A 9,999-nucleotide genomic window follows, 5' to 3' on the forward strand; every position below is an offset into this window, starting at 1 on the left:
ACTTGTATTCCGCTATCCCTCCATTGTTTTTCTATATTTTTAGCCTCATTATTGAACCACATTTTCCACTGGAGATGTTGTCCAGGTTCAAGAACAGCCTGTGCCAATTCCCACCAGTCCTTTGGTATAATCCTATTACTATTTGACCAGTTGTTTAACATTTGCTTTACATATGGGGAGTGCATGCCATAAGATGCTATTGCCTCCTTAAATCTTCATAAGTCTAACATTTTAATTGGAGCCCAAGTATTTTGTTCACTCTCTCAGGTAGCTGCTGTACCGCTACTGGATAAATTAAGGGTGATTGTGTGAAAACTGGCTTTCTTTCTGTAACCTTATGATCCAATTTTGAAACAACTTCACTGTTTATTTCTTCTGTCTGAGTTTGAATTTCTCTATAATTCATTTTTACCAGTTTAATAGGTTTTTCTAAGACTGTTATCCTGGCACTTAAATTGACTATCTTTTTAAATAGTAAAATGAGGATAAGAAAAGTAATAAACTGAATAATTTGATCAATATTAACCTTTTCATATAGTTGTTCCATTGTCAGAGTGTCTAAAATTTCAAACAAAGTCCAATTTTCTTCCAATGCACACATAAAGCCCATTTTTTTTAATGTAGAAAAAAATTCTCTTTTAAATAGATATGTTAATTGACTTACCAAGTCTGGGTAGAACAGTAGAATCCCAGGGAATTTCAAAACAGCTTCCTGGTGTTCGAGGTGTGAATTCAGAGAGAGAGAGAAAGAGAGAGAGAGAGAGAGAGAGAGAGAGAGAGAGAGAGAGAGAGAAGCCGCTTGAGCTGAGTCAAGCCTTGGCTTTACAGGTATGGGCCCTATTCCGCAGGGCAGGCCTGAGTTGTTTGTAGCAGTTGCAAGTAGCTCCAGCTGCGGGTCAGTCAGGCCTGGGCCCGTGCTAGGCAGCCGGGCCGCCCAGGCCGGAAACCGGACCTGCAGCCAAGCCAAGCCAAGCGGTTTTTAATGGATTCTTGTCACGTTGGGCGCCAAATATAGATGTAACCAACCTTCTTATTAAATAAGAAACACAGAACCAATGCAAAGAAGAAAGCCAAGAGGTCAGAGCTAAGAGCTAAAACCTTACCCTTCCTCCTGCAGTGGTCCTACCTCTCCGAACTCACTACCCCTGTGTTAATGTCTTTATATAGTGTTCCTGTTCTGCCTTCTCATTGGTTGTAAACCCAACCACATGACCGCCTCATCACGGCCTGTCTGTATAGGCCTCCAGGTTTTCCTTGCTTGGTATTGAGATTAAAGGCATGTGTGTCCAATAATGGCTGTATCCCTGAACACACAGAGACTTACCCAGCTCTGCATACCAAGTGCTGGGATTACAAGTGTATGCCACCACTGCCCTGCTTTCCTATGGCTTGCTAATAGCTCTGACCCCCAGGCAACTTTATTTATTAACATACAAATAACATTTTAATACAAATAAAATATCACCATAGGAGCATTGACAGTTTTAATTTTTACAGGTATACCCATGATGGCCACAACTTCTTGTAAACGCATGACTACAGAATCAGCCTTTTTGGAACTCAGAGCAGTCAACCATTGAAATCCTGAATAGCTATCAATGGTGTGTTGTGAAAATTTCAATTTTCCAAATTCTACAAAATGAAATACATCCATCTGCCATATTTCATCCCTCTGAGTGCTTTTTGGGTTACATCATGCTATTGACATGATTTTTTTATAAAATTCTGAGTCCTCCAGCACACTTCCTAGCAATAGTTTATCGATCTCATCATTACATTGTGCTAGAGGGCCTGACAGACTTATATGAGATCAGATGTGAGTTATATATAAGGGATGATTCCTATTCCTGATTATTTCTTGTAAATGAATAAATAATGAAATTAATTCTCACTCATCAGGGATAAGTTCTGCAGTTTCAGTATGCAAGACCACTCTTTCAGCATACTGAGAGTCAGTAACTATGTTCAGAGGTTCTGAAAAATCTACTAATACCATCACAATAGCATATAATTCTGATTTTTGGACAAAATTATAAGGACTTTGAGCCATTTTACTTAAGTTTTCTGATTTGTAACCTGCCTTTCCTTATTTGTTTGCATCTGTATAAAATGTAGGGGCTCCAGATATTGGTGTTTCACATACAATACAAGGCAAGATCCAGTTAGCTCCCTTTATAAGTTTAATTCTGTCACTTTTGGAACATTTGTTGTTAATCTCTCCCAAAAAAAATTGCTGCAAGCTCCTTGCCAAAGTTCACTTTCTGCCCATAATTTGTCAATTTCATCATTAGATAAAGGTACTACAATTTCTGCTGGGTCTATTCCTGCTAATTGATGAAGTCTCAATTTTCCTTTTAAAATCAAGTCAGATTTTTTCCACATAAGTTTTTAATTTTTTACTCTGCTTATTTGGTAGAAATATCAATTCCAACATAATATCTTCCCTCTGCATTAAAATTCCTATAGGGGAATGCTTAGAGGGTAAAATAAACAAAATGCAATCAAGCTTTGGATCCACAAGATCCACATGTGCATCCTGTATTTTGACTTCCACCAAAGCTAATTCTTTCTCAGCTTCTACTGATAATTCTCGTGGACTATTTAAGTCCTTGTCACCCTCTAAGGTTTTGAACAAATTATGAAGTTCATCATTTTTTAACCCAATAGTGGTCTATAGACTGGAAATGTTTGGGAGTAATTAGGAGATGTAGCCTTGTGGAAGAGGTATGTCACTGGAGGTTTGGTGATTCTCATAATGCACTCTGTCACTTGTTTTGGGACCCAGATGTGCACTCTCAGCTGTTCTTGTAGCCATGCCTTTGCTGCACCATGCACTCCAACCCTCTGAACTGCGTAGAATGAAAAATAAAACACATACAGGGAGGAAGAATTTCATTTTTTAAAGACTAAGAGGGAAAAAATGCTAAGCTGTGAGTTGGTCCCAGCAAGCTACATAGAATGGAGGCAGAAATGGTTCCTGGCACTTCTGTCTTCTAATGTTTCCCCCCCCTCTCTTTTTTTTTTTCAGACAGGGAGGGCAGGTGCCATGTTGTGGTGGGTGTAGTAGGAACTCTGCTGCCATCATGAGGAGATGGGTTCTGTTCCTTTTGTCCCATTGAAATGTCCTTCTCATGAGTCCTGGAGGTGGGGAAGAAAAAGGCACAGAGAGAATTGTAAGAAGCTCCCAATTGGGCTCCCCTGAATTTTCCAAAGACACAGACCCTAAGAATCTGGAAATTGAGTTCTAGTCTATAGATTACCACAACCTGAAGAGTGAAGGACTTAGAGGGGACCCTCACCAGCTAGCTCATAAGAACAAGAAAAAAGAAGAGTTAATAGCAATGCTCTCTAAATTGTTCCACACAATAGAAACAGAAGGAACATTACCAAACTCCTTCTATGAGGCTACAATTACCCTGATTCCTAAACCAAACAAGGATACAACAAAGACAGAGAACTACAGACCGATCTCCCTCATGAACATTGATGCAAAAATACTCAATAAAATACTGGCAAACAGACTCCAAGAACAAATCAAAACAATTATCCACCATGATCAAGTAAGCTTCATTCCAGGGATGCAAGGGTGGTTCAACATATGAAAGTCCGTCAATGTAATACACCATATAAACAAAATCAAAGAAAAAAAACACATGATCATCTCACTAGATGCTGAAAAGGCATTTGACAAAATCCAACACCCCTTCATGACAAAGGTCTTGGAGTGATCAGGAATACAGGCAACATACCTAAACATAATAAAGGCAATTTACAGCAAGCCAACAGCCAACATCAAATTAAATGGAGAGAAACTCAAAGCAGTTCCACCAAGATCAGGAACGAGGCAAGGCTGTCCGCTCTCCCCATACTTATTCAATATAGTACTTGAAGTTCTAGCCAGAGCAATAAGACAACATAAGGAGATTAAGGAGATACAAATTGGAAAGGAAGAAGTCAAGTTTTCCCTATTTGCAGATGACATGATAGTATACTTGAGCGACCCCAAAGATTCCACCAAGGAACTGATACAGCTTATAAACACCTTCAGCAACATAGGAGGATACAAGATCAACTCAAAAAAATCAGTAGCCCTCCTACATACAATGGACAAAGAAGCTGAGAAGGAAATCAGAGAAACATCACCCTTTACAATAGTCACAAATGACATAAAATACCTTGGGGTAACACTAACCAAGCAAGTGAAGGACAAGAACTTTAAGTCCCTGAAAAAAGAAATTGAAGAAGATCTCAGAAAATGGAAAGATCTCCCATGCTCATGGATAAGCAGGACTAACATAGTAAAAATGGCAATATTACCAAAAGCAATCTACAGATTCAATGCAATCCCCATCAAAATACCAACACAATTCTTCACAGACCTGGAAAGAATAATTCTCAACTTCATATGGAAAAATAAAAAACGCAAGATAGCCAAAAGAATCATGTACAATAACACAACCTCTGGAGGCATCATGATCCCTGACTTCAAGCTCTACTATAGAGCTACAGTAATAAAAACAGCTTGATACTGGTACAAAAATCGACATGTGGACCAATGGAATCGAATTGAAGACCCTGACATTAATCCACACACCTATGAACATATAATTTTTGACAAAGAAGCCAAAAGTACACAATGGAAAAAAGAAAGCATCTTCAACAAATGGTGCTGGCATAACTGGATATCAACATGATGAAGGCTGCAAATAGATCCATATCTAACACCGTGCACAAAACTTAAGTCCAAATGGATCGAGGACCTCAACATAAATCCAGCTACTCTGAACCTGGTAGAAGAGAAAGTAGGAAGTAGTCTTGAATGCATTGGCATAGGAGATCACTTCCTAAATATAACACCAGTAGCACAGACACTGAGAGAAACAATCAATCAATGGGACCTCTTGAAACTGAGAAGCTTTTGTAGAGCAAAGGATACGGCCAATAAGGCAAAGCGACAGCCTACAAAATGGGAAAAGGTCTTCACCAACCCCACATCTGACAGAGGACTGATATCCAGAATATATAAGGAACTCAAGAAATTAGACATCAAAATGCCCAACAGTCCAATTAAGAAATGGGCTATAGAACTGAACAGAGAATTTTCAACAGAGGAAACTCAGATGGCTGAAAGACATTTAAGGAATTGCTCAACATCCCTAATCATCAGGGAAATGCAAATCAAAACAACTTTGAGATACCACCTTATGCCTGTCAGAATGGCTAAGATTAAAAACACTGAAGAGCCGGGCGGTGGTGGCGCACGCCTTTAATCCCAGCACTCGGGAGGCAGAACCAGGCGGATCTCTGTGAGTTCCAGGCCAGCCTGGACTACCAAGTGAGTCCCAGGAAAGGCACAAAGCTACACAGAGAAACCCTGTCTGGAAAACCAAAAAAAAAAAAAAAAAAAAAAAAACACTGAAGACACCTTAAGCTGGAGAGAATGTGGAGCTAGGGGAACTCTCCTCCACTGCTGGTGGGAATGTAAGCTTGTATAACCACTTTGGAAATCAATATGCTTTCTTGGAAAACTGGGAATCCATCTCCCCCAAGTTCCAGCTATACCACTCTTGGGCATATACCCAAGGAATGCTCAATCACACCACAAGAGCACTTGTTCAACTATGTTCATATCAGCATTGTTTGTAATAGCCAGAACATGGAAACAACCTAGATGCCCTTCACCTGAAGAATGGATAAATAAAATGTGGTATATATACACAATGGAATACTACTTAGCAGAGAAAAACAATGACATCATGAGGTTTGCAGACAAATGGGTGGATCTAGAAAAAGTCATCCTGAGTGAGGTAACTCAGACTCAGAAAGACAAACATGGTATGTACACACTCATAGCAGGATACTAGATGTGGAACAAGGATGACTGGACTGCTACTCACATCACCAGGGAGGCTACCTGGAAAACAGAACCCCAAGAAAGACACGGGGATCGCCCAATGACAGAGAAATGGAAGAGATCTACATGAACAGCCTGGACATAAGTGGGGGTAATGAAGGGCGGGGGTCGAGGAAAAGAGAGCTTGGGGGAGCGGGAGATCCCAGCTGGATCAACAACAGAGAGGGAGAACAAGGAATAGGTGACCATGGTTAATGAAGACCACATGAGAATAGGAAGAAGCAAAGCGCTAGAGAGGCCCACAGAAATCCACAAAGATACCCCACAACAGACTGCTGGCAATGGTCGAGATACAGCCCGAACTGACGTACTCTGGTGATGGGATGGCCAAACACCCTAATTGTCGTGCTAGAAACCCCATCCAACTACTGAGGGATCTGGATGCAGAGATCCATGGCTAGGCCCTGGGTGGATCTCTGGGAGTCCAATTAGCAAGAATGAGGAGGGTTTATATGAGCAAGAATTGTTGACACCAAGGTTGGATAAAGCATAGGGACAAATAGCCAAATGAATGGAAACACATGAACTATGAACCAATGGCTGAGGGGTCACCAACTGGATCAGGCCCTCTGAATGGGTGAGACAGTTGATTGGCTTGATCTGTTTGGGAGGCATCCAGGCAGTGGGATCGGGTCCTGTGCTCATTGCATGAGTTGGCTGTTTGAAACCTGGGGCCTATGCAGGGTCGCTTGTCTCGGCCTGGGAGGAGGGGACTGGACCTACCTGGACTGAGTCCACCAGGTTGATCTCAGTCTGTGGGGAAGGCTTTGCCCTGGAGGAGGTGGGAATGGGGGTTGGGCTGGGGGGAAGTTGAGGGGGCCGGAGGGCGGAGAACAAGGGAATCCGTGGCTGATATGTACAACTGAATTGTATTGCAAAATAAAAATAAAAATAATAAAAAAAAAGAACAAGAAAAAAATCTGGCGGGGAAACTCCCACAATAAATGAACGAACCAGAATCATTTTTATTTCTTTGAGTCCCTACACGTAGATGCTTTGGACTAGTCCATGTACTGTGTGAGTCCTGTTTACTTTCACAGACCTCAATCTTTGCTCGCAGTGCGACAGTTTTGCGATTAGTCGGTGTGCCTTACGGCTACACTTTCCTGCCTTACGGCTTCCTAGGCATCTTGGGGTATTCCCATGAGAGAAGGACGATTCCGACATATCGGCCACAGCACGACCGGTGTTACAGCAGAGATTGTTAGAGGTCTGTATGTCTTTGGGGGTCATTCTCACTTCTCAACGCCCCCTGGTTTGTGTTTGGAATGTCTTTAGCCACATTTTGGTCTAAACATTCGATTCTGTCCTAGAATACTACCTTAAGAACTTAGAGTGCACCTTCGCTGGCTGGGAGATAAGAGCACTGAAAGTCCTGCCTGGCACCCATTGTGAGCATGATCTGGGGGAAATACCCAGATAAGTGCAAAGTTCCTGAGAATTCTTGTCTCCTTCTCCTGCCCCTTGCAGCAAGAGTTACAAGGTCTTTATGTAATGTCGTTGCATCTAAGAAACCCTCGTTGCAACCGTGAACCAGTAGGACAGGTCGGTTCCAAGAGTCACAAGGTATAAAAAGCATGTGTGTTTGGAGTCTCAAGTACATCCAAAGCTCTGGAGTAGGTTATGTCTTCTAGTGGAGTAGACTCATTTTGGTCGTGTTTGCTTGTTTGCTTTCAGATCTCTGAAGACAGTTTGGATTTTGACTGTTTAGGTTGTTTTGTTTTGAGTATTTTGTTCACTTTGGGAACTTTGAAAGTGTAAGAAAATGAGGCAGAGAAGTAGACAGACTGGATATGAACAGGCTGAGGGTGCTTTAATATAAAGGGGAGGGGCTTCAAACTATTGGTGAGCTACAGCCAGAGTGCATTTAGAGGAGCTAGGCAAAGGTTTATCTACATATATGTGGGTAGCCACCAGGAGGCTAAGGCTATTCATGGCTGTGAGTTGTTTTTGATGCCTAGGAATTTTGTTTCTGCAGGTGGAATGGAATGGTCAGGTTGGGCTAAACAATTCTTTGTGGGTAGGAGCTCTTATTGTTTTCGTTGTTCTAGAGGATACAGTTTTTCCTTTTTTTAAAATTTCATTTATTTGGTGTTGGGCCAGGGGGTCAGAGTGCACCTGTCAGGTGTCATGCATGGTGAGCTCTGAGGAAAACTTGAGGGAGTTGATTCTCCCCTTCCATTAACTGGGTTCTGGGAGTTGAACTCAGGTTGTCAATCTTGGTGGTAATTGCTATTATTTCCTGACCCATCTCAATGTACCTACAATGTGTATTATAGCTTGTCAAAAATACCTGTCATATATTTCCTCAGGAAAGGTTAATAGCCTAGACATTTATGGATGGAGAGGTGTTTGGAATGGGAGGATCAAGTGGAGAGAGGGAAGGGAGATAAGGATGAGGGAGGAAATACAGGAGAGACAGCTAAAATTTAGGGCCACTGTTGTAGGGAAGCCTAACACAGTAGAAGTTTCCTAAAAAAAAAAATTGTATGTGTATTTGTACCTATATATACGTATATATGTAATAGATGGGAACATAGCCTGTGGTGATTTGAATGAGAATAGCCCTCATGGGCTCATTGGTTGGTTGCCAGGGAGGGGCACTATTTTAAAAGACCGGGGGTGTGGCCTTGTTGGAGGAAGAGAGTCACTGGAGACTGGCTTTGAGGATCAAAAGCCCATGGCAATCCCTGATTGTGTGTGTGTGTGTGTGTGTGTGTGTGTGTGTGTGTGTGTCTGTCTGTCTGTCTGTCTATCTGTCTGTCTGTCTATCTGTCTGTATGTGTGTATGTAGGTCTCCCCCCCACCCCCCAGCTTGGGGATTATTACTGAGCTCTCAGCTACTTTTCCCGGGCCATGTGTGCAGTCATGCTCCCTGACATCATGATGATGAAGCTAACCTCAGAAAGTGTAAGCCAGGCCCCCACATTGAAAAATTAAAAAAAGTAATACTGCTTCCTTTAATAAGAGTTGCCTTGTCTATGTTGTGTCCTCACAGCTGTAGACTGAAGTCTCTAGTCCTGCCCAGCCCCTAAGGTCATGGGCAGAGCAAATACCACTACACACAGCAACAGAACAGCATCTAAGACACAGAAGAGACTCCTAGCCAGATAGTATGCAAAGAGTGAGACCCTGGAACACTCAGCCCTAAATGAGATGTCCCCATCAAATCCATCCCCTCAGAGCTCAGGGAACCCCATGGAAGAGGAGGCAGAAAGAATGTAAGAGCCAGAGGGGCTGGAGGACACCAAGAAAACACGTTTCTCTAAATCATATACTCACAGAGGCTGAAACAGGTGCTTTGAGGGAACTCTTGGGGACTGATTAGCTGATGTAGCCTTGTGGAGGAGGTATGTCACTGGAGGTTTGGTCATTCCCTTCATGCACTCTGTCACTTGTTTTGGGACCCAGATGTGCACTCTCAGCTGTTCTTGTAGCCATGCCTTTGCTGTACCATGCACTCCCACCCTCTGAACTGCATAGAATGAAAAACAAAACATGTAGAGGGAGGAAGAATTTCATTTTTTAAAGACCAAGAGGGAAAAAAATGCTAAGCTGTGCTTTGGTCCCAGCAAGCTACATAGAATGGAGGCAGAAATGGTTCCTGGCACTTTGGTCTACAACTGCTGTTTTTGTTTTTTTTTCCCCTCCCTTTTGTTTTTTTTTCAGACACGAAGGGCGGGTGCCATATTGTGGCAGGTGCAGTAGGACCTCTACTGCCATCATGAGGAGATTTGTTCTGTTCCTTTTGTCCCATTGAAATGTCCTTCTCATGAGTCCTAGAGGTGGGGAAAAACAAGGCAGGGAGCGAATTGTAAGAAGCTCCCAGTTGGGCCTCCTTGCATTCTCTAAAGACCCAGACCCTAAGAATCTGGAAATTGATTTCTAGTCTATAGATTACCACCACCTGAAGAGCGAAGGACTTAGAGGGGACCCTCACCGGCTAGCTCATAAGAACAAGAAAAAAAAATCCTGCGGGGAAACTCCCACAGTAAATGAACGAACCAGAATCATTTTCATTTCTTTGAGTCCCTACATGTAGATGCTTTGGACTAGTCCATGTACTATGTGAGTCCTGTTTAGTT

The sequence above is a fragment of the Peromyscus eremicus genome, chromosome X (assembly GCF_949786415.1).
Source record: "Peromyscus eremicus chromosome X, PerEre_H2_v1, whole genome shotgun sequence".
In the NCBI taxonomy this organism is placed as follows: Eukaryota; Metazoa; Chordata; class Mammalia; order Rodentia; family Cricetidae; genus Peromyscus; species Peromyscus eremicus.